Raw genomic sequence first — 26,518 nt, forward strand, 5'->3', positions numbered from 1 at the left:
TTGTGACCACACAATTATGGGTGTCACAGGGGTGTAACAAGATCTTGGGTGGGATGACTGCCAATAAAACAGAAGGGAAGTGGCCACCACAGAAATTCTGCAGTGACCTTGTCCTGCTGGGCACTGTGAGCAAAACAGGACACCCAGAGCCAAACCAGGGTGTTTGTCCAGCAGCTCACAGCAGCTTTCCTTGGGAATGGTGCAGTGCTCATAACACAAAGCATGATTCCCACAGCACAGCTGCCACTGAGGCTGGACATAAATGGGATGGAGTGCATCAGTACTAAGTGCAAGCTTTGAGGAATTTGTTTAGGTTAAATTCCACAGATTTTAGGATGGTGATAATAATGGTCATTATGGACCAAGCATTTTCCAGAGAAAGTGCCTTGAAATTGAAAACACACTAAACTAATGCTTAGTGAGAGCAGTTGGTAAAGTGTTACTTCTTGTGAATTACAGTTGTCTTCTTTCTTCTCTGATAATTTGCGACAATTGCATCCTAATGCTATTTCATTGATTTCTACTCCACTTCAGCTCCCATGCTGGGTTTAGTCAGGGTGACAATACACAGACATTAACCTGCTATGGGGAGACCCACTACGAACACTTTCTTCAAAGAAAAATCCTAAGGAATTTAAAAGGAGTGGATTTTAACAGTTCTACAGACACACCTTTAGAGATCCATAGGATTGAATCAGAAGTCACATCAGCCATGTAAGCCACTGTTCTCTTAAGCTTTCAAGGGAATTCTGATAAAGTCATCTAAAAAGATAACGCAGAGAATTTCTTGATATGTGGGAGCTGTTGCTCTACAAAAGGATCTGCCTCTGTTCTGCATATCTGCTGCTAAGGCCTTTACCACCAACCTCCCAGGCCAGAGACAATAGCAGTGTTAATCTGAACTAACACACTTTGACTGAATGGCTGCTCTGATGAAGCTAAGAACCAATCTTCTCTGCAGGGAACTTCTTTTGGAGAGTGGGAAATTCCCAGGCACCGAACAATGACACCAGGTGTTTGAAGAGAGATGCAGGGAAGCTCCCAGAGGCAAGAAGATGTGGAGATGAAAGAGGAACCTTCTGAACTAGGAGAAGAGCACAATGCACCTTGACAGGAAAGGTTACAGAGCAATCCCAGTCAGGGCATCAGCTGGTTTCAATGGCCAGTAAAACTGGGGGGACTCCCAGGTTCAGATGGCAAGCAGTGAGTTACAGAAGGACCCTGGCACAGCTGACCTTAGCTCTAACATTTAAAAAATGCTTGAGTGATGAGAAAAATGAAGGAAATAAGCACAGAAATCACTTTTGTCTACATCTGTGTATCTCACCATTAAAAATAAACAGCAAATGTGTCTTAGAGCCTTCTTGCAAAGCTTATGTTATTTATATGTTGTAATAACAGAGATAAACTACAAAAGAAAAATTGTCAAACCATAGAAAAAATAAAGACCTGTGGGAGAGAGGAAGTACTGGAACTTCCAGCAGTGCTTCTAACATTTTGGGTAAATATTTATGAAGTTCAGTCCCCTCATGGACAAAACCATAGAAATAACCAGAGTTTCTATGAGACGTTTCAGAATCAATGTTTGTGCAGAAAACTTCCACGTCCTCATGGGCCTTTGCTCTGGCAGGCCCTCAGACACCCACTTCTCTTCTCCCTCCCAGCACTGGTATGGACAATTCCCACCAAAATATTGGTACAGCTTCAAGATGTGCATTCCCAGGCCTCTAAACTCAGACTGGTGCCCAGCTCTTCCCTTTATGCCTGATGTCACAGCCTTTACCAGGGAAGTGGGGTGAGAAAAAGGCATTCTTGTTGAAGAAATAGTTATTTTCTTTCACAGCCTGTCCAGCTGGGTTGGCCACCACAATACATTTTGCACTTCTCCACTAGTCAAGCATGGTGGCTTAATATTAATAGTTCAGGATCTGAAGTCTACATTTGTCCTTGTGAATGACAAATTCCTGGGCCCTAGGACACCAAACTAGGTAAGACATATGGAAATCTCATGCACAGGAAGATCAACATTTATATTAGTATGCATTTATCTACAGATTTTCTATAGCTACTCTGTCCTTTTTCCTCAGCAATGACATATAAATACATCATAAAACAGTGAAACATCATAAGGGAAAATACGTCTCTAAGACCAATGACCTTTCCTGGAAGCTCAATGGCAAACTATCTGGAACAAGAAAAATCAACAATCTGACTGAAATTACTGAATTATGCAGACACAAGGGAAAGATTCTGAAAAAAGCAGGTACAAACCCAGAGTGAGGTTTTCACAGATGTTACCTTACTAGGGTTCCCACTATATTTGACAGGATAAGCCGGAAGAGAGCCTATTTTTGGATCTTGGGCTAAGCTGTTAGAAGCTATTTTTAATTCTACAGTAATGATCAGTACTTTCATTTCCCTCAGCAAACCAACAAAAAACCCCAGAAGATAGAGTCATAAAATAGGGAATAGCAGGCTGCAAGGAAAGAGCCAAGGAGTTAGCTATAAGCTGCTAAATGTACAAACAGAGGACGATGCACACATTAAAGGAAAAAAAAAAAAAAGAAAAAAAAAAAAAGGAAATTTTTCAAATCAATTTGAAGCGATTGTGGATGTCACCAAAAATAGCCGACCGTAATAGAGCAGATACAAACTCCTACACTTGTGAGGATCTGCACAGGGTTTGCATTTTCCACAAGTGAAGCACTCAGCACTCCATATGCATGTCATGCTCAGATGTATGCAAACCAGATAGCTCTCAATTTATCCATAACTGCGTGTTCATACTGTATCTAATTAGAGCTGCACTGAGGCACCATTGCAGTGATGTTGGGTCCCTGTCCCCCACCCCACAAAACACAGCTCCTGTAAACAGCACAAGAGTCATCCCCCCAACTTTCCTTGTCCTTCAGTCCACATCACAGATAAGCAGATTACTGGTTCTTTACAACATTTCCCTTTGCTGGGCTCTGGTGTTCTAAAGCTCTTTGGCTGCTTCCCTTAACTGGCAAATTCCACTTCTGAGATTCAGACTGTGAATTCAGAAAGCACACCTTGAGAACCTGGTCACAGGATTAGCTGTGCCATTTGCATAACTGTAAACTTAATGTCGCACTTGCAGAGCTTGTATCCTCTAAATTGCACTTACTGATGAAATACAAAATCCTCTAAAAGGGTTTTCCAACCTAAACCAATTTGTAAAGTTGTTTTTTTTTTTTAATCTAAAACATTAAAGAAATTAAAGTGATCGGCATATAATTAGATTAATTATTCATATCTTCCAAGTTGCTTTAATTCTAATATATAAAAAAAGATTAAATATTCACTCAAAGGATTAAGAAAAAAGTCAAGCAGCAGCAATACATTTACATTACCTTACTGTGCAAATTATAAAACTAATTAGTCTAAAGTTTCACAAAAATGAATTGGATCTTCATTCACGCGCTGACACAACTTTACATATTCAAAATTGACACCCACATTATTTTCTCATGTTTCTAGTACGAATCAGCCTCCTGGCTCTGCAACTGCCATTGTGCTAGAACAGCTCAGCTTTTGTTCTAACTAGTGAAAATTAAATCTTGACCTAAATTTATAAAAAGCTAAAAATGTTTCAGTCAACTGCATGAAAAGTCCAACAGAGCCTCATTATAAATCTTACACTGGTACTGCTGAAATAGTCTGAAATAATTCTTTATGAAAATCTAAAGATTGTTTTGGTTGCTTTTTTGATGCCTCTTTCTGATCTAGATTTCTTTATTCTGAAAGTGCATGTAATTTCCAGGGTGCTGCACACTATTTTCTCCTCATCTCAAATCACGGGGATGTTCATTAAAAGTCCAAGACTGTGTACTATAAACAACTCTACCCTTCTTCTTTGAAATTTGTTCTCTTCTGAATAAAAAGAGATTTCAAAGTACAATGAGAACCAAAAAATAGGATTTTCCTAGACAGCATTTTTGCTGAGATGATGCTATAGGGCAGTTTCTAGGAGGTAATGAGTATCCTTAAATATCACTAACACTCTCTATGGTCAGATATTCCTGTTCTGGGTAGAAAAAAAAAAGAACAATAATAAAAATATTTCCATTGGCTCATTCACCACTGAAAAAAACCCCAACAACAACTCCTATCTTGAAGATAATGTCTGTTTTGATCGTGTGGGCAAAGAAACAGATTGTTCTAGTTTCTTCAGGTTGTTACTCACCCTTATCTAAGACACAATGAAACCCATTGCTTTTAACAGTTTTCCAAAGAATTGCTTTACCTATTTTTAGCCAGATATGCTATGTGACACTTCAAAAGCTGACGGTGCTGTATCAAAGAGCACTTTTTCATTACAACAAGGCCTGTAGGAACTTAAGCAAATCACCTTTAGAAAGTCCTAAATAGGATAGTCACGTCTGAGGTGCCCAGTGATACCCGAAGACAAAAGACAAATTTTGCAAAACTAAATTCTCTGTAAAATAAGGATTAGAAACATTCCCTGGACTTAAACCCTGTTGTTTCATGCTTTCAAGCAGCTGATCCTGTTAAGGTCTGCAGAGCAGGCTAGCTGCTTTCCAGGAGCTGATAAAGAAGGGGGCTCTGGGCCGGGAGAGCTCTGCTCCCACACCTTGGTTTTGTGGAAAACATTTCTGGCTGTTAACTCCAGGCGTGACCCCACTCTTTGTTTTTGGCACAGCAAAGCTCAGAGCTGCAGCCAGGCTGGCACAGATGCCAAGGGCACGCCAGCAAAAACAGGCAGGCTTTTCCAAAACCCTGCTCTCCACAGCTCCCTTCCATGCATCATGCAATTAACTCCTTGATGGGGTTAGGAAGCAATATTTTGTTCCAACTGATGGAAAGATCTTTACGTGATCAGGCAGCAATCATCTTGGATGGGCTCTAATAGTTCATTTCAACATGGAGTGCCCGGCTATTAGGCATCTGGAACTTCTGATGATAATAGGAAAGATAATTAGGCTGGTTCACTGACAGCAGAAGGAGCACTTGCCCTGCCATGAAGACAGCTAAAAGTTTGAAGAAATAAGAAAAACTGGAAGGTAAATTCACTAGAATAAGCAGTTGGTACTTTAGAGCATAATTATCAGAAAGAAAACACGTTGTTTAGCATACTTTATGTTAATGGAGGGCTAGCGTGGCCCACTGTGCATAATTTAGCTGAACAATTGATAAGAAATTTTAATACATATATATATATATGATTACAGCTACAGAAAAAAAAGCCAAAACACAAGAGAGATCATAATAGGCACGCATGAACTCTGAAGGCCTAATTACATCACGGGGGAGGGTAAGCAGTTACTGCTGAATCAAGCAGAAAATTGGGGTAATTTGTAAACAGGTAGAGCTGTTATCCAGGTGTGCCAGCATGTGCTGGGGGCTGGCAGTGGGGCCTCAGACCAAGCACTTCCATCTGCACTGCGGAGCCAGCAGCACAGTGAGAGCTCCCCTCACCCCAGCAGGGTCAGGGAAGGGCTAAAGAGCCACCCCTGCCTCCCCCTGCCCCAGCTCCAGCCAGCAGCTGGATGACATGGTGGAGCAGGATGATTGTGGGAAAAGAAATACTGGCTGTGGGTGAAAACTGTGCTGGTGTGGGTGAAGCTCAGAGATAAAGCTCCCTGACTTGGTGTTCTGCCATCAGTACACTCCCTACTCCACCAACAGGGAAATATTTCAGATGTGGCTCCCTGACAGCAGAAGGAAGCAGGCACAGGTAAGATGCTGCCAGCAATGATTGGTGAGGGCAAGGTCTCCCCGCTGGTGAAGACAGGATTTCTTTAGGAGGCCACTTATGGGATGGAGAAAGGGAAATCAAGCTGCTGGGACTTCCAGCAAGAAGGATTCTGAAAGTTACAGAATTAACTGTACACTAAAGGTCACATATTACACGGATGGATGGATGGATGGATGGATGGATGGATGGATGGATGGATGGATGGATGGATGGATGGATGGATGGATGGATGGATGGATGACACTGTCTGGCACTAAATCTTACAAAGAGGTTTGAAACTGTTTTTAGACAAAAACACATATTGGAACATGATATTTTCACAAGTGCCTATTGCTCTCTTTTGGGACAGAGTGGCACAGAGAAGTTAAAACATCTCCTGGAGCCTTCAGAATATGAGTTTGAGTCTCACTCTGACCTCCACCAACAAAGGCAGCTGTCAAGTGCCACTCAGAGAAGCATTGCACCTGCAGGCTAACCTGCAGCAGGACACTCTTACTGCACAGACAAGCCCCTAACCCCAATGCATTAAAAATGTGGGAAATAAAAAACATTTTGGAAATGCTCGCATCTCTGACCAAGTGCTCACACACATAGATTTTGCCTCCTGCAGGTTTCAGCAGAAGCTCATGGAATAGCTCCTGACAGCACTGCCTGTGAGATATTCTTCCTGTTTTTGGAGAGGCCCTTTCCAGCTGTAGCACTGTGGTAGATTCCTGGCAGATTTTGCTAAAAAAGGCAGAGTGTGCAGACCTGCCATGCATGCTCTGCAATCCTGGCAAGCCCAGGGTGGTTTTTTTTCCCCATAAAATTCACTCACTCATGTCACCAATAAAATGCAAAGCAAAACCAAAATGGGCCTTTATCTTTAGAAAGAATCAGAGTCCCCTGGAGCAGGGACAGCCCTGCCAACACCTCTCTGCAGGACTCCTCTGTTGCTTTTGGCTATGGAAGGGTCCCAGGAGGCATCATTTGGATGATCCCAGGCCATGCTCGTGGAGCTGGACCTGAGGGAAGCACTCTCAGGTGTGTGAACTCTTTGAGTTTGTGGGTATTTCTGTTGCATCTTTGCTGTATTATGTTTTTACAGGTCTCCAGGACAACCAGCCCCAGCCACCAGATCCCATCTGAAGCTTGGAGTGGTACTTAAGGATGAGGAATGGGCATTGCAAACTGCAGAAAGCCAGGACTGTTTTCTAATGATTTTTTCTTGCATTAAACCTCCCTCCATCTGTGCCGCCTTGTGCCAGACAAACCAGTAATTATCAGGAAATCCCTTCACTTTTAATCTACATCAGTATGAAGGCAATCTCAGAGCAGCCCACGGTGACTGGAAGCTATTATTTTCATAGGAAATAATAGTGACTGGAAGTGATAACTCACGGTGCTGAGTGTGTGTGTCACCATCAGATAACACTCAAGGCTGTACATCCCACCCCACCAGCCTGGTGCAGGGCCACCATGGCCTTTATCAAAGAGGAACCACCAAACCAGGCAGGGGAGGCTGTGGGGGCTGTGCCAACATGGAACTTCCATTCATTATTTACGGGCATAAAAATTTGGGGCCTTGAAATTGGCAGCACGAGAAGGTCTTTTAATTTGGGCTACAATTCTCTTTTGTACTTTCAGTCATTGACTATGTTTCAGATAAACATTCATTCAGGGGGCCAAGATTACGGTGTGGAAAAAAAAAATAACAACCCAAGGATATTTAGCTCCCCTCCCACAAATTCTTCCTGGAAATATTCTTGCAAAATCCTCTGCCCACTTGAACACTATGCTTATGATTAACTGCAGATGAGCCCAGCAGCTTGCATATGTAGTTAATTTGCTCTAAATTTCCATGCTGTATTATAACACTAATGATCACTAATAATAGACAAACCCACAGTTTATTGAGTAAGTAATTTGAGACATGATGATTTTTATCGTGTGAATAGGATCAGGCTGACCAATTTAAACTGGGCAGAAAAAGATAAATAACGTGTAAATCAATCACACCACCAGCACGCTCTGTTTCTTCACAAAATTATATGGATTGATTGGTGGAAAGAAGGCCTTGCTACTTACTACTGCTAGGAAAAGGAGTCAATAAACTTCCCTGCTCAGGAGTAAAAGGTCAGATGTGGAAGGAAGTTTATGCCTAAAGTGCAGAAGAGATTTTTGTCACCTGACTGCAGGGCTGAGATGAACTTGCATTTGGTCCCGATGGGCGAGGCACGCCTTTAAGGAGTAATGAAGAAAGATAACATATCAGGCAGCCAATAAAGAAGGAAACCATGCTAAACAGACAAAACTATGCAAAAAACAGTCATGCTCCGGCCTGTGGTCAAAGCTATCTTCTAAAATCATGTAAACAAGATTGCCATCACGTGCTGTCTGAGACGGCTGCTCTGGAACTAAAATAGTTTGCTTCTGTTTGCTTTTCTTTCATAGGAATTTTTAGTTTGATTGAAGCATTTATTTTTAACTTTAGAAAACACTGAAAGTTCATTAATTAAAAAGCCTATCCAGCACATTTGTAATTAATTGCTGTAAAGAATAGTTAAAAATAGAAATACCTAAACTACATTTAGCAACTTCAGGAATGATTAGTGCACTGAAATGATGAGAACTTGCCTGTGGCAGTGGGACTTGCAAGGTACTTTGAGAATTTTGAATGAAGTATTGTTTAACATAAAGAATATAAGGAATTTTTAGAGAACAAAAGGGAGCAGAGGAAGAAATTTCTTGGATGAATCTTTCTTTGGACTTGGCTATATGAGCCTCAGACTCCAGCAGAAGGCAGCTGTACATTCACATCTCCAGAGCCTGCTAATAATGCTCGGAGGTATAGACAGAGCAGAAAGTTTTAATATAATGTCTCCACAGTCCTCTTCTGGGAATAAGAGTTAGCATGTGAATTGAACTTGCACCCAGTTATCTCATGACTGCAGCTTACCCTCAATCACAAGACAAAAATACTAGAAAATATACTGTGGGGAACAATTCTTGATTGTTTCCAGGGCATGGATTAAGTGTAGCCAAATGACTCTTTAACTCACAGTCTTTTATGGCCAGCAGGCCAGTCAGATTCTTCATGTTTAAATAGAAAACCTGGAAATGGATCACAATATATTCCACTTTCTCACACATTTTTACCACACTGTTCTCAAAATACTCTTTTTATTTCTTTTTTGCTACTTATTCCCTGTATGCAAATGTAGTGTCATGTCCTGGAGTGATTCTGTACTGATAAGTCTAGCACATCAGAATCCATTAAATCTTGGAATAAAAACAGCCCAGCTTTGTCTATTGTGCTTCTCAGGAAAATGTTTTGTTAAACATTGAAAATTCCCTTCGTTGAAGCAATGAGATGCTCTCTCAGAAAGGGACACTAAAGAGAAGAAGAACACTGAGAAAAAAGGAAAGAATATAAAAGAGGCTCCAGGTGTGTGGTGTTCCTGCCCATGGTAGTAGCACTGGCACTAAATGGTCTTTAAGGTCCCTTCCAATCCAAATAATTCTGTGATGATTCTATGCTGAAACAAGACAGTTTGAGACTTCTAATTCTGTAGGCAAAATCACTTCTAGCACCTCCAGGAGAGCCTGACCCAGCTAACTCCCAGCTTTAACAAAATATTAAATACTGATAACACTGTATGAAAATGCCAGTTTGGTTTCCACACTGATTTTTCTCTAGAAGCCGAGACTAGCTGGAAAGAGAACAGCTTTGTGCAGCCTCTGCTGCACTAGTGGAAAGGACAGGGAGCAGGACAGCCTGTGCTGAAAGTCCAGCTGATGTTTCCCAAGCAGAAAAAGGTTGGAATCAAACAAGGATTCCCCTTGGCAGCAGAGGAGGGCAGGCTCATTGTTTCAGCCCTGATTTTAAACCAAAGCTAAAAAAACCCTCATCATTTCAGCGCACAAATAAAGTATGAGACGTAGCAAAGAGAATCAAACTGGATCCACTAGCAGCCAGCCCAAAGTGACCAAATGCTGCAGCCAAGTCCTGCTTAAAACAGGAGAATTTGGCCATTAGGCTGTGGATTTGACCACGGCTCTGTTGAAATATGAGATATGTGAGCAGTGCTCCCCTCACCCTGTTTGCTCCAGAGGTGGCTGCACTCCCACATCTCCCTCTGCCTTATCCATCTGCAGTGTTCCTCCTGATGGGCAGCCAGGCTTAAAGCAGCCACTTGTATCTCAAAGGGTAATTCTCCATTCACACAATTTGAGAAACACTTCGCACCTTGTAAACTTTTAGATGCCTCTGCTGAGCCAAAATGGACTCGATATTTTTAAGGACTCATGGACCAAGTGTGCCTGATGTATGAATGAATCATCTGCATTCAAGCCATACTACTGGCTGTGAAATATCTACTGACTCAGTGCACTGTCAGCAGAATACACTTAAGCATATCCTTATTTTTTTTAATTATTTAACAGATTTTAAACATTAAATGAAAAATACTAGGATAAAAAAATAATTTCTAATCCAGAGTAAACTCACGTCTTATTAAAAATAATTAATTGATCCCCTGGTAATTCACAGGATGCATGCTGTGTTTCTGATATCTCTTTTCTATCTGTAAACATGGCTATGGATAATTAGTCTGAACTTGCTAGAGCCCATGTTTTCTTCAGCCAGGTCAGAGTGGGATCACCCAAAGCCATGGGATATGTCCATACTGATGTGCAAGCTCAGTCTCAACAGGGCAAGTGAGCTGCCCTACCTGTCCCCCTGAGCAGACCCTGTGGATCCTCACAAAGCCCTTCCTGCCCCACGTCCTTCCCCTACAAGGTCCCAGCCTGAACCCTGCATTCACCTGGGCTCCACACTGCCAAACCCTCCTGAGGAACCCATGGAATTATCTCTGGTGCTGGAGCTGCTCCCAGGCTCACTCACACCCTCTCCAGGGCACCCTCCTGCCTCATTGTGCTGACCCCAATGCTTGGGAGGTTCCAAAGAAAACCAAACCTCAGCCCAAGCCTGGACTCAGGAGTCCCAGGGAAAAAAAGCAGAGAAGCAGCATGGTTTGCTTGGGCTAAGGCACCAAGGAATACCTCAGAGTAAAGCACTCCTCAGAAGCAACAGGATTTCCCAGACTGCAGGCAAAAAAATCCCCCCAAAACACCTCTGGAGTGCAGCCTTTCCCTCAGATGTCACGCTGAAGAAATGTCCTTCCTGAACTGCTCATTCCTCTTCTCACTGATTCCACTGTCATATTTCTTCAATTTAAACATTTTTAATAGAAGCTGGTTTATCTTTGCTAGCCTAGAAATTCAACCAGAACTTCAAAGTTCCCTTTTTTTTTTTGTTTTCTTCCTTTCCCTCCAGCTGCAATAAAACATCTTGCAGGTATAGTGTTCATCTCTCTGTCCTCCACAGAAAATGGGAGGGGAACAGGGAACAGGGGCTTTGGTTACTCTGCTGATCCTATGGGGAAGAAGAAACCCTCATCACTCTCTCAGAGGGCTTGCCAGTCCTATATCCACTGAAGTAAAGAGGAGCACTAATTTTATTTTAGCATGAAAATAAGATCACTGGGAGCCCACACTGACTGAGCCACAGTTTTGCACAGTAACTTCTAAGAATGAAAGTCTTGAAATAATGACAAGGTTGTACAAGCAGTGGTTCAAGACCTGCAAAATACCTCTTGGGCTGGGTGAAGTTTCAGAAGGAGACAATAGATTTCATTTCTGTATAACGATTCTTTGTGATACTCATTTGGAGATTCAAGGTATCAGTCTTCTGAGACTCTCGGCTCTACAAGTGTCTGTGGAAACAGTTTTTCATTCCTCATCCTTTTAGCACAGCTCACCCTTTCTTTGCAGATATTTATTAGATTTGGGTAAAAGCTGTAGCTAAAAAATATGAAGAAAAAAAGTAGTTTTTAAAAACAAAACAACATTTTAAAATTTGTTTTTAAATTAGTCATTCTCAAAATCTTAATGAATTTGAGTTTGGCTTGTCCATGTTAAAACTCCAGGGCCTACATCCAGGGACTTAATACCTGCAATATCATTTTAAAGCTGCTAAATAATCCCTTTATGGCAGGTAACAGAGCACTGTTGGGCTTGGAAAATGGAATTAAAATTAACTAGATTTTTAGCAATGTGAAGATGTTAGAATTAGAGTTGTGAAGGCAGTTAAGTACATTAGTAGGAGGGATAATTAAAAATTACCTTCCCAAAAGAGGAAATCCCATCTATTACACATTTGTCAAAATTTTGGATTGGACAAGTGAGATCACAACCTAATTCCAGTTCTTTTTATATTTCTGCAGCACTTTGTGGGGTGCCCTGTACCAGAATCTTAGATGATGTGTCAGAATGTAAGTTATGCAACCCTAAACACGTTTTTCAACTGGATGTTTCGATACCTAATCTGAATTTATTGTGGTGGGTGGAAGCACAGAGACTGCTAAAGAGGAACCAACACCTCTGAAATGGCAGATCCTGCAATGCATTTGCTATCTCATGCTCATTAGCTTCCCTTGTTATTCAGGGAGCAGAGCACACCAGGAAAAAGCGGCAGGTTTCATGCTTTCTAGACTGAAGATCACATCATTTCAGCAGCCACTGGCACCTCCTTGGGCACTGACAACCAGAGTGGGACGTGGCTGAGCTGAATTTCCCACCAGGAGCTCTTGGCTCTGTGCAGAGCAGCAGCAGCAGGAACGTGCAGAGGCCTCTGCAAGCAGATCTTCAGTGCTGCAGGAAGGAACCCCAGGAGTGGGAACCAAGTCTCTGCAATCAGTAATTCTCAACATGAATATGCACTGTAGTGACATGTTCCAAACCCCTTCGGTAGGAGGCACTCAAAACAAGGAGCTTGAGAACAATGATGGGAAAGGGAACTGAGTGGGGATTCAGGAGGGCTGAACCTGTTCCATTTCCAGCTCTTTCTCTGTTTCATCTACAACCACTTAGTTTTTCTATGCCTCAACTGATCCCTCTTTAAAGTGAGGATAACAATATTCTAGCCCCTTTTTCAAGTTATTTGAGATTTAGAGGGAAGAAACCTTACCAGAAGGCTGGGCATTGTCTTGCCAGCTATGCTATTGCCTCTACTTGCAGCTGGTTCTTCTGGAAAGAAGAGATAATGCACCCTCAAATTCATAAGGAAATATTGGCCTTATATTGAAAGACTAGCTCAATCTTTTATGTGGAACCAAAATAACAGAGCACTGCGAAATTCTTCTACCAGAAAAAAGAAAAAAAAATTTTTAAAAATCATGATTATTAAGCTGGTATGGCAGGAGAAGGTAATCTGGTCAATTTGTATCAGAAATACCAACATCTATTTCCTGTGCTTTCAATATATTAATTTTCCTAACCTCAGCAATGTTGCATAGTCTGCTTATGGCTTTTTCAATCAGAGCTTCAGCTAAACAAAGCTGTCAGTGTGGGAATTACAAAGTCACTGTTTCCTTCCAGCCTGGATCATGCCATTAATTCCTCACTGCTCCTCTCTATGTGCATCAAAAAATGTGTCAAATACATCCTCTAACAAAAGATGTGATCCATCTCGAAATGGGAGGGCATTTGGAGAGTTAATACAGCAATGAATAATCCACACCTATTTACAATAACTCCGTGAGGATCTGTAAGGTTTGTTCTCAGTGATCTGAATGGGGACAACTCAGAAATAATCCTCATGCAGGATCTGGAATATGAATCCCACTATTCCCACTTGATGTGGAAACAGCTGGCAAGAGGTCAAATAAGTTTGGGGCCCACTTAGATATGCTGGAGAGGGTTGGTTTAGCCCTTGCTCAGTAGTACAGTGATATGCAGAAGGTACAGCTTGGTTCATATTGATGGTGGAGTTTCCACAGTCAGTGAAATTCAATTTAATTAGTACGTTGTGTCTTCCACCTACAGCACTCTCTAAACCTAAAAAATTACATAAGTGCTGTAAAAGATCAACCGAGTGAGGAAAGTCCTTGTTGCCTGTTGGTTAATGAACCAACACCACGGTGCAGCCAGCAGTGAAAAATCCCCTACCAAGCAACTGAGATTCTCAGAGCAGCTTCCCCCACAGGACTGAGGAGTAAAGAGCAGAGTTCTGGACTTGGCCTTCTTCAGAGAGCTGGTGTGGCACGTGGCAGGGAATAATCATTGGCACTCGCTCAGCTCCTTTGTGGTGAGGCCTGTAGAGGCATCTTAACCTGTCACAGCTAATGGGTTTTGCTACAGATGCCAAGGCATAACATGGTGAAAGCATTTGAAGAAAGAAGCATAAAGGTATCTAAAACAATGATAGTCTCAGGGGCAATTAAAAAAAAATGTCCTTTTCTCCTATTTCTATTTTTTTTTTATCCAATTGGTTTTGAAAAGCTCTACAAACACTGGAGAAGAGTAAAGATAATGAAGAAGAAATGAAATAATTGAGGGGGGAAAAAAATTGTACAAGTTTTTTTAAGTAATACAAAATCATTATAAAGTTCTGGCTAGACATGCATTTTTAAACAATGGCTGTAATAACGGAAAATTAGGCTCCATGATTTATTCATAGGCTCCTGGTTAACACTGTTCTCCATTGCAGGTGGTTCACTTTATAAATAGCATCTTTAGGTGAGATGTTATTGTTTTGGCCATGCAGTATGAAAAGGAACTGCCTGTTCTTGTGAGTTAGAGATCGTTTGTCTGCATTCTATAACCACATCTGAAGACACAGACTTCACTGCAGAAATGGGGGAATTGCTTCTCTTTGGAAAGGTAGAGAGAAACCTCAAGTAATAAATACTGTACTTTCAACTCTAAAACTGCAGTTGCCTGTTTGATATAGAAATCATAAAAATTTAAAGGAAGAAAACAGTATTTGATGAGTCTACAATCTTTATACTTAAAGGATATTCAGAAGACCTATAAATCCTCAGTGGAATTAATAACTGAGACTCTTGAAAGCTCTAAAAGGAAATATTAAATATGCAAAATCTTGGTGAAAAGCATAATTAAGGCCATAAATGCCTAAAGGTTTAAAGGGCAGGCTACGTCTCTCTCAAAGATTTTCCAGTGTAACATTTATGGAAGTGTAACACAATACATTTTTAAGCAGCATTCTATATCACCTTTTTTTGCACCATTTTTTATCTTTTCCTTTCAGTGTTGATAAGTACATTTTAGAATACAATTTCCAAGATCTCCTAAATTAAATGATTAAATGGTTAAAAATTTCACTCCTCCAACTTCTCAAAGGCAATAGTGTCTTCTGTGCAGAGCAACTGGCATTTACTTACAGGGCTGAGGTTTTCCCTTTTCTTTTATCATTAATTTTTTCCCCTGCTCTTATAATATTCTCAGGTTGGCTCTTCTCCAATTTTAAGGCTTTAGTTAAGGAGGAGGAAGCCTCCAGCCCTGACACAAAAGTCCAAAGACCCACAATTGTGCTGGCCCAGCTGTCACTGGAAGGAAATCTTTCCTGTTTGATTCCAGGAACATTTCCCATGAGTCCTATATGAGACTGTATGTGTATATATGTCCCATGAGCTCTCCTGAACACTTTCTCTTGAAACAAACAGAGAAACATATCATGTTGCCTACTGAATGATCAAGGACACTGTTTTCAATAGTTCTGAATACTTGTACTTCATTTAAATATTTTGAAGACAATAGGTGCTTGCTACCTTTGACTATCAAGTTGTGTTTTCCAGAATATGCTCACTTGATAAAAATATTGAACTTCAAGTAGAAATGAAAAGAATCAGGGTTTGGGTTGTTTTGGGATTTTCTTTTTGCAATCACTTCTAGATATAATTTTTTTTCATTTTGCACCAAGTGGCTTGCAGAAAAATAACCATTCATTATGGCACAGCCTATACACAGTTCCCTCTCTCCAAACTGGCACTTTTTCTTGATGCTAACCCCACCCTGTGTATTTGGAACACCTTCCCTCTTGGCAGGGATTTCTGTTTGCTTTTACATCTAAGCATTTCTGCTCACAGCAGGTCATGCAGTAATGGAAGTTAATATCACACAATTTTGATAACCATCCTGCTTTTTCTTCCTCAGTTCCACTGTGACAGGAATTTAGCAGCTAAAATACAAAAAAAAAAAAAAATCATGGTAGATTTAAAGATTATTTTTGTATCATTTGAAAGCCTCTCTTAGGCAGTTTCATTGCTTTGTAACTCAAGGGCCTGCCAGAATGAGGCAAGTGAAGTGGAATAGAGATATTCACACAACAGAACTCCAGCAAGGCAGAACAGGGCCCCTCCCATTCTATAAAGTCCAAAGCTGAGATATTTCTCCTGATATGATTACTCACTCATTAAACCAGCCCATGCTTTTTGCCAGAGTCCTGGGACTGATCCAGTTGAAGACTTTTGTCCGAAAGCATTTTTAATCTTCCACTCCTTTTATATTGTTGTAATACCTATTTTGCATTGGAGACCAAATTTGAGCATAATGTGAGAAGAAATAGGGACATCCCAGCTCAGTTAGTTATAGGTAGTTATAGATAGGTAGTCATAGATATCACTTTCCACAAGTATTTAGATTGCTCACAGTCTAAGTTTTATAAATGATATGTTTTAGCATAGAAAAAACAAGAGAAAACAAAAATTTAAGTATCAGCAATGAGGCAATTTTAAGCTGCGTCCTTCCAGAATAATTTTGTTGTGAGCATCACTAGGAAGCCTGCACTCTGTCAAGACAGAACAGATGATATATTGCCTCATAAAGGCTTTGTAAGAATGTCAGTCTTTTAACTGCATGGTTTGTTATCATAAATGCTCAGATATGTATGTAAATATTATATATAAATAGCAACCAAACTCTTAGGAACTAATTTAGCCATGTAGGCACAGATGCCTAAGTAATACAGGAGTGTGTAGCTATGTCTGGATTAGGATTAAAAAAGAAAATGATGGTACTGGATACTACCAGAAGATCAGGAGAGCTCTCCCCTATGACCTTCCTAAGGAGGGGAGGAATTTTATGTTGCCACTGGGGGATATTTCATTCCACACTATAGTTATGATACCCTGGATCACTGGACTCTCACAACTATTTAATGCCAACAGGAGCCTGATTATCAGGTTGTTATTTTTCTTTGCACAGCTGCTGTTCTCCACATTTTACAGGTTTATCCATGAAGTAGTGAAACGGGACTCCCTGGACAACTTTTGAGGAACTGGGCTGTGAGCTTGTTTGCTGCTTCACAACACCTGCTGTTTGGGCATTTAGCTCCCAAAGTTTCCTCCAGCTGTTTCCAACCTTCAGTTTGCTCTTGGTCTGGTTGGGAGCATGACTTAAAATGCTCCCCTTTAATGGATGGCTGCTCTTCACCCACGTTACCAGTGTACATCATTCCAGCTCCAGCACAGCTGACAGATCAGGCACAGGGATATGGGAGGCCACCCTGGGCCTCAGATTTAGAGCATCTGTGGGAAATATGGTATTTCTGACACTCTTTTACAATGGAAAAGAAATATGTGAAAAATGAGGGATTTTTGACACTCTTTAAAACTAAATAAAAAGGCAGTGAAACATCTGAGCTGCCTCAAACGTGGCTCTGAAGGCTGCAAGGGGATGAAACATGGGATATCTCCCAGCAAAGTCAACACAATGGCATGTCAGATGAGCTGGTGAGAATATGATATATCACACTACTTTTTTTCATAGTTAGTCTTTTTAAAAAGGAGCCATCATAGACCATGCAGTAGGTATTTCTGACCAGATATTCTTAACAAAAGCCACTGAACTGTCAGCTCAACTTCACTGCCTACAGCAAAGCATGTCAGACAAGGATGATGCATGGCACGCTCTTCCTTGCACTAAAAAAAACCTAAATCAGAAACATTTACCAAAAATTCAGCCACTATAAACCAGGATATAAACTGTTACTTTATCATTTTATCCTATTCTCATTTTTCCGAGAGACACAACTGAGAAAGTAAAAATAGTCCTGACCAGATTCACAGATGAGGTGATAATTACATCCCTCCTACACAAAATCCAGCTAAATAGAATGTCTTTGGGAAAAGGAAAAATTATGTACACTTCCACTTCAACCCGTAGGGCTGCTGTGTGATGATTCTGCAATTATTACAGAAGCTGGAGAAGCAAGTGTCACTCCATTCCTAAAACATGGAGTTTCGTGGGGGTCATGGGTGTGCCTGTACCACACACTCCACCAGCTCTGGTGAAAGGCAGTGAAGTGCCAAATGCAGAAAACTCATTTCTCCCCTGCACCCCTTTCTGCCAATACACAGCCCACCCAAATCCCATTTCAGAACCAGCCCCAGGTGAGTTCCTCTCATTCTCTACCCATTTAAAAAGCCTGACCTCCCAAGTTCTTTCCTGGTGCAAAGAATATAATTAATAAACTGCTCAATCCATCATATTGACCTGCATTATTTTAAATTAAAGTTAGTGGCAGCAATGAGAAAAGGATTATAAGGTTAAAATATATGTACTGACTATCTCTGTACTACTTCTTTTTGGTCATGTAGATAAAGAGTACATGAAAATATGGCTTTGCCATGGCCAGATCATCACTAGGTACATACATCATGAAGGTCAAATGCTTTCTTCTGTGCCAAGCTTCTGGTGCCTGGTACTAACAGATCTCAAAGGTCTGCAACAGCACTGTCATCCTTTAAACAGCTACCAAGACAATCATATCGCTAATTTTTCTTTTTAGTAACATCTATTTTTTTCCCTCATGACACTCAGGATTAGGAAGAGGATCTCATCAGGTAGGAACATTTTGTTGTTGGTAGGAAAGAAGTCCATACAAACCATAACTCAGCTCACAAAATTACCCATTCTGTTCAAGATGGAAAAGGTTGTTGATAGCACATAAACAAAAAGTGCAAGACAAAACCAAAACTAAAAATGACAAGCAGCAAATATGTGATGTATCTTCCTCCCTAGGGAGTACTGATGTAAGAGACAATAGGCTTTGGAGAAATGCTTTTATTCCACTGTTGTAGAATAAATATCTTCTCTTGTACCAATAATACTTCATAAATCCATTGTAGGTGTAACTAACACAATGAGCCATCATAGGGCAATTTCAAGTAAAGGATTACTGAGGAAGCTGCTGAAAATCTCTCATGCTGGACATGGCCCAGTGATGCACAAACCCAACAAATGATTTCCCAGACAGAAATACCCCTTTGCCAGCCTGGGACCCCAAATGCCAAGAGCACCACACCAGGTGATGGCTGCATCCCCAGAGACCCCTGCAGGACTCACAGCCTCTAAATGACTTCCTGAAAAGCATTTCAGGTGCCATCTGACAAAAGAATGAGAAGGGAAGGCAAAAACCCTACAGGTGGTGTAACACCAGCCACTCCTCAGTTCAGCCTTTCACTTCCTTAACCCAAGGAACCAAATGAAAAATATATGACAACAAGCAACCTGCAAACAGCTCCCCACCTATTATACAACTGAAATCATAAGAAATGAGCTTGTTGAAATAACAAATGAACTTGCAATTGCTTTGCTTCACATAACTCCCATATGTTTTTAGACATGTCTTGAAAGACAACTTTTTGAGATTAATAAATGCCATGTGATACACGCAGTTCTTGTCCACTGAGGACTGGGCCCAATCACACCTAAAAGCTTTTGCCACTTAGAATATGAATGGAGAACATCACAGCACAAATAGAAAAAATAACCATGTTTATGGTTATGAGAATATGCAAATGTGCTGCCTGGTCTCCATAATGTCCTTGCCATGCTCATAGCTTTGAATTTCTCACAGGGGATTGAGTTTTACAGAGTAGAGGGCAAAGGGGGAAGGCAGCTGAAATATCTTCCAAGGGAAAGGCAGTGATATTCCATACCTTCTCTTCCTGACTTACATAAAGTAGGACCTACCAATTGTGTTGTTCCCTGTTTCATAATACAGTTTATTACTGAAACCTCACCAACTGAACAGCGATATTTGGGTACTGGAAAGGGACTTCCTAGAAATAAAACATGGATGTTATCATCCACAGTTGTACCCCTTAGTTGTGGGGAATGTGAATTTCCTTTCAGCATGAGGAAGATTTGCATTTTGTGTTCCAGACAATCACTCTTTGCTCATTAAATGACCCAAGGATGACTGGTACAATGTGTGTGACCCAGCTGCTGCACCAAATTTACCAGATTTACCATTTGTGGCCATCACGCAGCATGCAGAAGTACGTTCCAGTTTTCCTTGTCATTACTGAATTGCATGGGTGCTTGTATGTGTTGTTTCTTTTTGTTAAAATACTCTGAAAATGGTCTTCACATTCTGTACGCAATATATGAGTAAACACCAGGTGAGGGTGAGGGAATGGTCTGCAGTGCAGCCTAGTCTGGGGCACAAACCACACCCTTAGAAAAAAACAGCCTTTAGTGTAAGGAAGCACAGGTTATGAAAAAGATCAGAGGGAAAAGACAGCTAAATGAATAGTATCTTTCACAGATTTGTTTTTACTTAAATTTTTATGATCTTCAAAAAACACTTTTTGAAAGAGACAGTTTGTCTAAGACGCTATTTTACTGCCAAGTCATCAGTGTCTGCTGCAACAGAGCAAAAAGAGGAGCAGATGATATCAGATATACTCCACAGAAACTAGAAAGCAGAAAGATTAAATTCTACATTAGAATGATTTTCCACACTGTATTTGTAGTATACAAATGATGCAAATTTGTAGTATACAAATGAGTATCTAAATGATGCAAGTGTTTTGTTTTATGACCATTAAATTCAATACTTCTCTGCAAGTCTACCTCTTTACCCAAGTGCTTAAAAATCCCTGAGCCTCTTCTGCACTCATCATCAAGTGTCACTTGTACCTCATACCATAAATATGAATTTTTCAACCAAGAGCACTGGAGAAAAAGAACTGACTACAGAAAATAATGACCACATCCAAACCATCTGTTAGGAAAAAAAAAAAGAATTACTCAAACCAAAATTATCAGAACAAGAGGAGACTATAACTAAAAACATATAACTTATCACTGGCACTTCTCTAAAATCCTAAAAGTAGCAATTTGAGCCCCAGTAAACATATAAAGAAGTAAGCAATCTGTTTGTATATGTTTAGAGTACAAAAAATAATGGTCTAAAAGCAATAAGCTCTGACAAAAAAAAAAAAAAAAACATATCCCAAAAGCATACCACTGAAAAGGCTTCTTTAAATCTTCTGAAACACATCTGCTGAGATCTGTGGAGATCAACATTTTCTCTCTTTTTATTGCATATTTTTTTCCAGTGTAAAAGAAGTGAATGAGAAGAAGGCTGCCTGAGATTAGAGAAGGAATAGGAGGTGGTGTAGAGGGACTCCCTGCTGGGAAACAAGCAGTTGTGGAAAGGACTGAACTCCCAGGTGCTCAGTGAGCATGGGAACAAACCAGAGACTATAATTTTAAGGCTGATCCCATGTTATACCAAATTTTTATTTCACAAAGCAAGCTCCAACTGTTACAAAACCTGTAACAACTGGGCAGCTGACCCCTCACTGGTGGAGCTTTGCCAGCACAGATCTGGAAGAGTTTTACAAATGTTAGTATACAAATATTAACAAATATTTAATGTGAGATTATTGGTTTTGTCGGGGAGCTTTTGTTGAATTTGGAGGGTTTTTTGGTTGGTTGACTGGTTTTAGTTTTTTTGTGGGGGAGTTGTTTGTTTATTTTCTTTTGTTTAAGTACTGAAATAAGCGTAAAAGATGAGATTAAGAAACTCTCTAAATCTCACATGACAAATAAGTGGCCACATAGAGCAAGGGAACAAGGAAGAACCTATCTGTGACCAAAGCTGACATCCTGCAAGACATCCTGCAAGTGCTAAATTATCCTTTTGCATATTGGGCATGAGCAGAAATTAGATGATGGAGTGGAAAAAGTGGACATTCATGAACAAGTAGTAAATTATCTGATATACAAAAGGCACTACTGGAAATCACCATGTTCTCCTAACTGTTGAATTCTTCTTTAAAAATTTCCCACCAGTTCTTAAAGAGTTTTCAAATGATCAATTGGAATTTGCATTTTAATTTAATTTGGCAGTCTTTCTCCCTTTCTATGGCTTCTCAAAGCTGAAATTCACAACCATTCTGAATGAAATCCCTTTGGGTCTCATCACTGGAATCAAAGGAAAACAAATGTCTGGGGGAAAAAGGTTATTCTGGAAATCAGGTCTGCTGAAAGGAGCTGACATACTGCACAGAAATGCAGCTTGATTGGTTGTAGCTGTCATTTTTCTGCATCTTATAAAGGAATACAAAACTATATCTTAGCTACGGCAGCCAAAACAAGACTTCTTAAAAATAAACGGTCTTGAAAACCATTTAGCCAATTTATACATCAATTAGGTGAGACTCTTACTCACTGTACACTTTCTATTTAACTAGTAAATAGCAGCTAGAATAACTTGGCTGAAGACTGATAAGCAGCTTCTGAAGGCTGAAGCATCACAACTCCAGCCTTTCTCCATGCTCAAGAAAGGCTTCTCTTTAATGACCTCACTTGTTTTATTTCATAACATCTCTGCATGGCTTTTCTTGATGCATTTTTTCAATTTTTCCCTTCAGGGAGAAGATCATTTTTAATTGAAGTGCGCTGAGGAGCAGTTCAGATGGATGGGTTTGGTTACTCTCCAGTGACATCCATGCAGTTTATTACATAAGCAGTTTACTGCAGTGAAGTCATTACACTGCGTCCAGCCACAGAGCAGCCTCCTCAGCTCCTGTTTAACCACTTCCCTCCAAACAGGTCAGTGTCCTCTTTTCCTATAGCAAACCTTTACTTTACCATTTGTTTCCAGTTGACATTTCCTTTCTTCTTTTTTTTTTTTTTTTTTTTTTTTTTTTGTTTGGGTTTTTTGTCATTTTTGTTAATATACCATAGATGATTACATAAGTGATTTATTACAGGAACCTTACTGTGTGAGGGGCAAAACTTGTTTAAAAGAAATCCAACAGCTACAGTATTCCCTTAGGGCAAAATGTACTTCCACTTAATTTCTCTACAGTGTATTACACACCATATAATTGCTTGAAACAGAAGCTACACATACAAATTTTGCTTGGCACCAGATACCTGGCTTCAGAGAGTACACTCAAGTTACATGCTGTGTTTTGCTACAAATCCATTGCACCACCTAAAGTATTTCAAAGACATCACTAATAGAAATATTTTGAACTACCTAAAATAAATCAGCAAGTAAGCAAACCACAGTATTTTGCTAAAGGTTATATTAAAATAAGCCACAGTGTTCCTGAAAAATATTTTATATGTGCATGGCTTTAGCATTCCTCATGCCCTTTTTCCAATGTACTAAATAAAATCATGAGACAAACTTCAGAGATGGAAAATATCTGCTAGAGCATTTAGAACATCCCAGTGCCAGTTCAGGATTTTTTCCTTTATTTTCTAGTGTTTTGTCAAACCGACTTTTAAATACGCTGTATGTTCCAAGTAATGAGATTTCCACTACTTTCCCCTGGGAAATACATTTATATAACAACTTTCTTCCCCAAGGATCCCAAAGTGTTTTATAAAAATATACATACAAATCACTTCCCCACCGGAGTACAATCACTTATGAGGCACAGGGTGGCAGCCAGGAGGGAAATGACACACAGGACTCTGCAAATTTATAGCAGGAGGGAAAATCCTGCCCAAGGACAGAGGGGCAAATCCCTATCCTGACAACAGCCAGAAACTCACACACATCCACAGACAGCAAATAGAAGCATGGTTTCAACCTGCAAAAATTAGCTTGGGCACTTTCACAGGCAAAGGATATCTTGGAGAGATTTTGAACATACTGTCATGAAGATATGGAGTAGCTTGACAAAGTAAAAATATCATCCTGGTAGGAATACCAGAACAGGGACTGGATTCCTGAAACAGCAGCTGACTTGAGGACTGTGCTTGGATCACTCCATCAAACACTGACACTGGTGTTAGGGCAGTCCTGGCTGCTCCCAGCCATCCCAGGTCCACTCACAGCCCACGTGTCATTTATTTACTGCTCAACACTGGCAAAGCACAGCCCACCCATAACTGCACTGCCTGCTGCTACCCCTGGGCAGCCAGGGAAGGAAGGGGAAACAGGAATCCAGAAGGAAGGAAGGATGGCTTGGTGCTGGTGGATTGCTGTGTTTGAGACTGAGTGCCATTGTACATTAAAGGATCGGAGTATTATAAGGGCTAGGAAGCAAATAATGCCAGAAACTACATCATATTTGGAAGGTTAACAGTTTCCAAGTTCAAACCCCTTGGGTGAGGTTCAGGAATTTTCAGTGCAGATGGTTTCTAGGCAGAGGTTGAGGGTAATGAGAGGGTCAAACCTCATTATCAGCATTGTTTTAGCAACCTTTGCTCATCATAGGGGGAGAATTAGATGAAACAGGACAGCCTGTGCTCTGAATCTTCCTTCTGTTTGGTTTTGGGCATGAGACTTTTAACAGACCTCCTTGCCCACTGCCAGTGCTCAGCTAGGAACTAGTCTTATTTACAGGACATAAGTGATATGTACAAGTGATTAGAGCATCTTCTCACTTGAGAGGCCAGATGCAGCTTCTTGGATTCCCTCCACCTGGAAGTACACAGAATATTGGTAAAACTGGACTAATAGATTCAGAAAGAAACCATGTTAGATAGCTCTGAATCACAGTCATGAAGCATGCTTTTAGGACAGATGAACAAAGGGAGTATTTTCTGCCTCCCCTAAAAATGGATAATTTTCTGCACTCCCATGGTGGGACACCACATCAGGCAATTGACTGATGAACTCACAATGCAAAGTCTTCTGCCCTGCTCCATGTGTGTTATAAACCTGAAAATCAAGCCTAGCTGTTGTGCAGCAGCACTCCCACTCTCGCAGGCTGCAGTACCACATGCCAAGCCTAACCACGGCTTGGCAAGCCTTCATCTGCCCTTGCCTTCAGCCACCACCAGAGATGCACCATTCCTCTCCCTTCACTGATCAGCAGCACATTACTTTCACTTAAAATGCAGAAACGAGGACTTATCCTAGAAAGAGAATTTAACAGGTCCACGTTAATGCTCCTCGTTAGCAAATCCCTGTCCCGTCTGACTCTCCCCGTGCCTGCAGCTGCACAGACAGTGACAAGCCATTGATCCAGTGCTACTGAGAGTCTTTGTGCAGAGGTGAGTCTTTGATCCTTCCCAGTGTTGAAGGAACACAGATGTGATTTCCGAGGGCTTTGCATAAGTTTCAAGCTTGTGGGATTATGGGTGCATAGTACAGTTCCTAAATGTCTCCAGTGCTGCCAGGACAGCACTGATAATGGGGGTATTAGCAATGCAAAGGTGGGGAGCTGAGTCATTTTCCTGGGGAGGAGCCCAGCTCTCCCAAAGCCTGCTCTAAACCAGGAGCTGATAGTGCCAGATGAAAATGAGCATGAAATATTTTAGACACAGGAGGAGAAACTTTGGTCACTGGGACACAGAGGGGGCTGGCTGTGGGTCAGAATAACTCCAGACAAGGTCCTGGCTGCTGTAAGCCCATGGCTCAAGCAGGTCTGAAACAGCAGAGGAGTTCATGTTTCTGAAAACACTGGATTACAACACTTTTAATCCTGACAAGCAGATACCTACATATTAATCTCTGCTACAAAGACAATATCCAGGCAGACACAGGGCTGCAGGAAGAGGTAGAGTGCTTCAGCAGTTTTGCATGACAACAAAAAGAACAGCAATATATTCAGGGTGCTATTGAGTTGTAAACTATTACTGCTCCATTTAGGGGTTAGAAAGTCTGCAATGTGATAGAGCCAAGCAATATCATTTTTCCATGAGCAGAGTCATGCAGATACACACACCCTCCAAATTAATTTATTTACATAGTTTTGTTTCCAAAGATCTTCTACCATGTGGATGCTGAGAAGCTGCCCAGGCCAGACAAGCAGATGTTCTACAGACTTTGGATCCTGACAGCCCATTCTCCAACCATTTCTGACAGCTAAATAATCAGTCAGTGCCAAAGCAGCATATTTAACTTAAGGGTTGCCAGAAATCAGATACCCACGCCTGTTTTCTTAAGGAGTACAAGGATATGAAAACCAGGAGTAGCATCATCCACTGCCAGATGCATTTACATCCTTCTCGTACACAGCATGAATATTATGTGAGTCCATTGTGGTTATTTGTCATTAAATTAGACAGAAGTGATGAAGTAGGCTGTGGAGAATTCTAAGCTATGCAAACAATTACAGTGTTCCAACTGCACACATTCATATCCCATACTGTCTCAAGGAATACTTAAAAAAAAAAAAATCAGATTTGGTGTCAATTACATCACCCAAGTGCAAAAAAAAAAAAAACAGAAAAAAAGACACTCTAAAAATTTACCAAGCAGTGGAACAAACAAAAGAAGAAAGCAACCAATCCAAGTGATGAAAACTCCTTCTACAATTCCTCCTAATTTGTAGGAATTAAATCTGCTTCCACAAAGACCAGATTTTATTTCCTAGATAAAATGATAAATTTATAAATGGAAATGGGTTCATTTCCATTACAGAAAGCATAGCTACAGCACAGAAAGATGATTCACTCTTCACTCAGTTTGGACTTAGAATCATGGAATCAATAAGGTTGGAAAAGACTTTTAACATCATCAAGTCCAACCATCAAGCCAGCACCACCACCATGTTCACCCCTAAGCCACGTCCTCCAGTGTCTGCCTTCATCCATGGTGGACTGAGGGATGCTGATCTGTTCATCCAGAATGTTTTTGCAATTTAGGAGTTTCACAGTAGATGACTGCATGGAGGAGCTGGGAAGAGGAAGGGAATCTTTGCTACTTTACCAGTAATCTGCCAGACAAGA

At 40.7% G+C, this 26,518-nt stretch overlaps 1 protein-coding gene and 1 long non-coding RNA gene across 4 annotated transcripts in view; one reads left to right on the plus strand and one right to left on the minus strand.

The window, feature by feature from the left end:
- WWOX (WW domain containing oxidoreductase) overlaps positions 1-26,518 on the minus strand; it is a 475,065-nt gene that overhangs the window by 91,976 nt on the left and 356,571 nt on the right. The window lies entirely within an intron of this gene.
- On the plus strand, positions 66-1,319 carry LOC135279645 (uncharacterized). The gene is made up of 3 exons (XR_010346866.1): positions 66-125; positions 535-714; positions 962-1,319. It is a non-coding gene; the product is annotated as an uncharacterized LOC135279645 (long non-coding RNA).

The sequence above is a fragment of the Passer domesticus genome, chromosome 12, assembly GCF_036417665.1.
Source record: "Passer domesticus isolate bPasDom1 chromosome 12, bPasDom1.hap1, whole genome shotgun sequence".
Lineage (NCBI taxonomy): Eukaryota > Metazoa > Chordata > Aves > Passeriformes > Passeridae > Passer > Passer domesticus.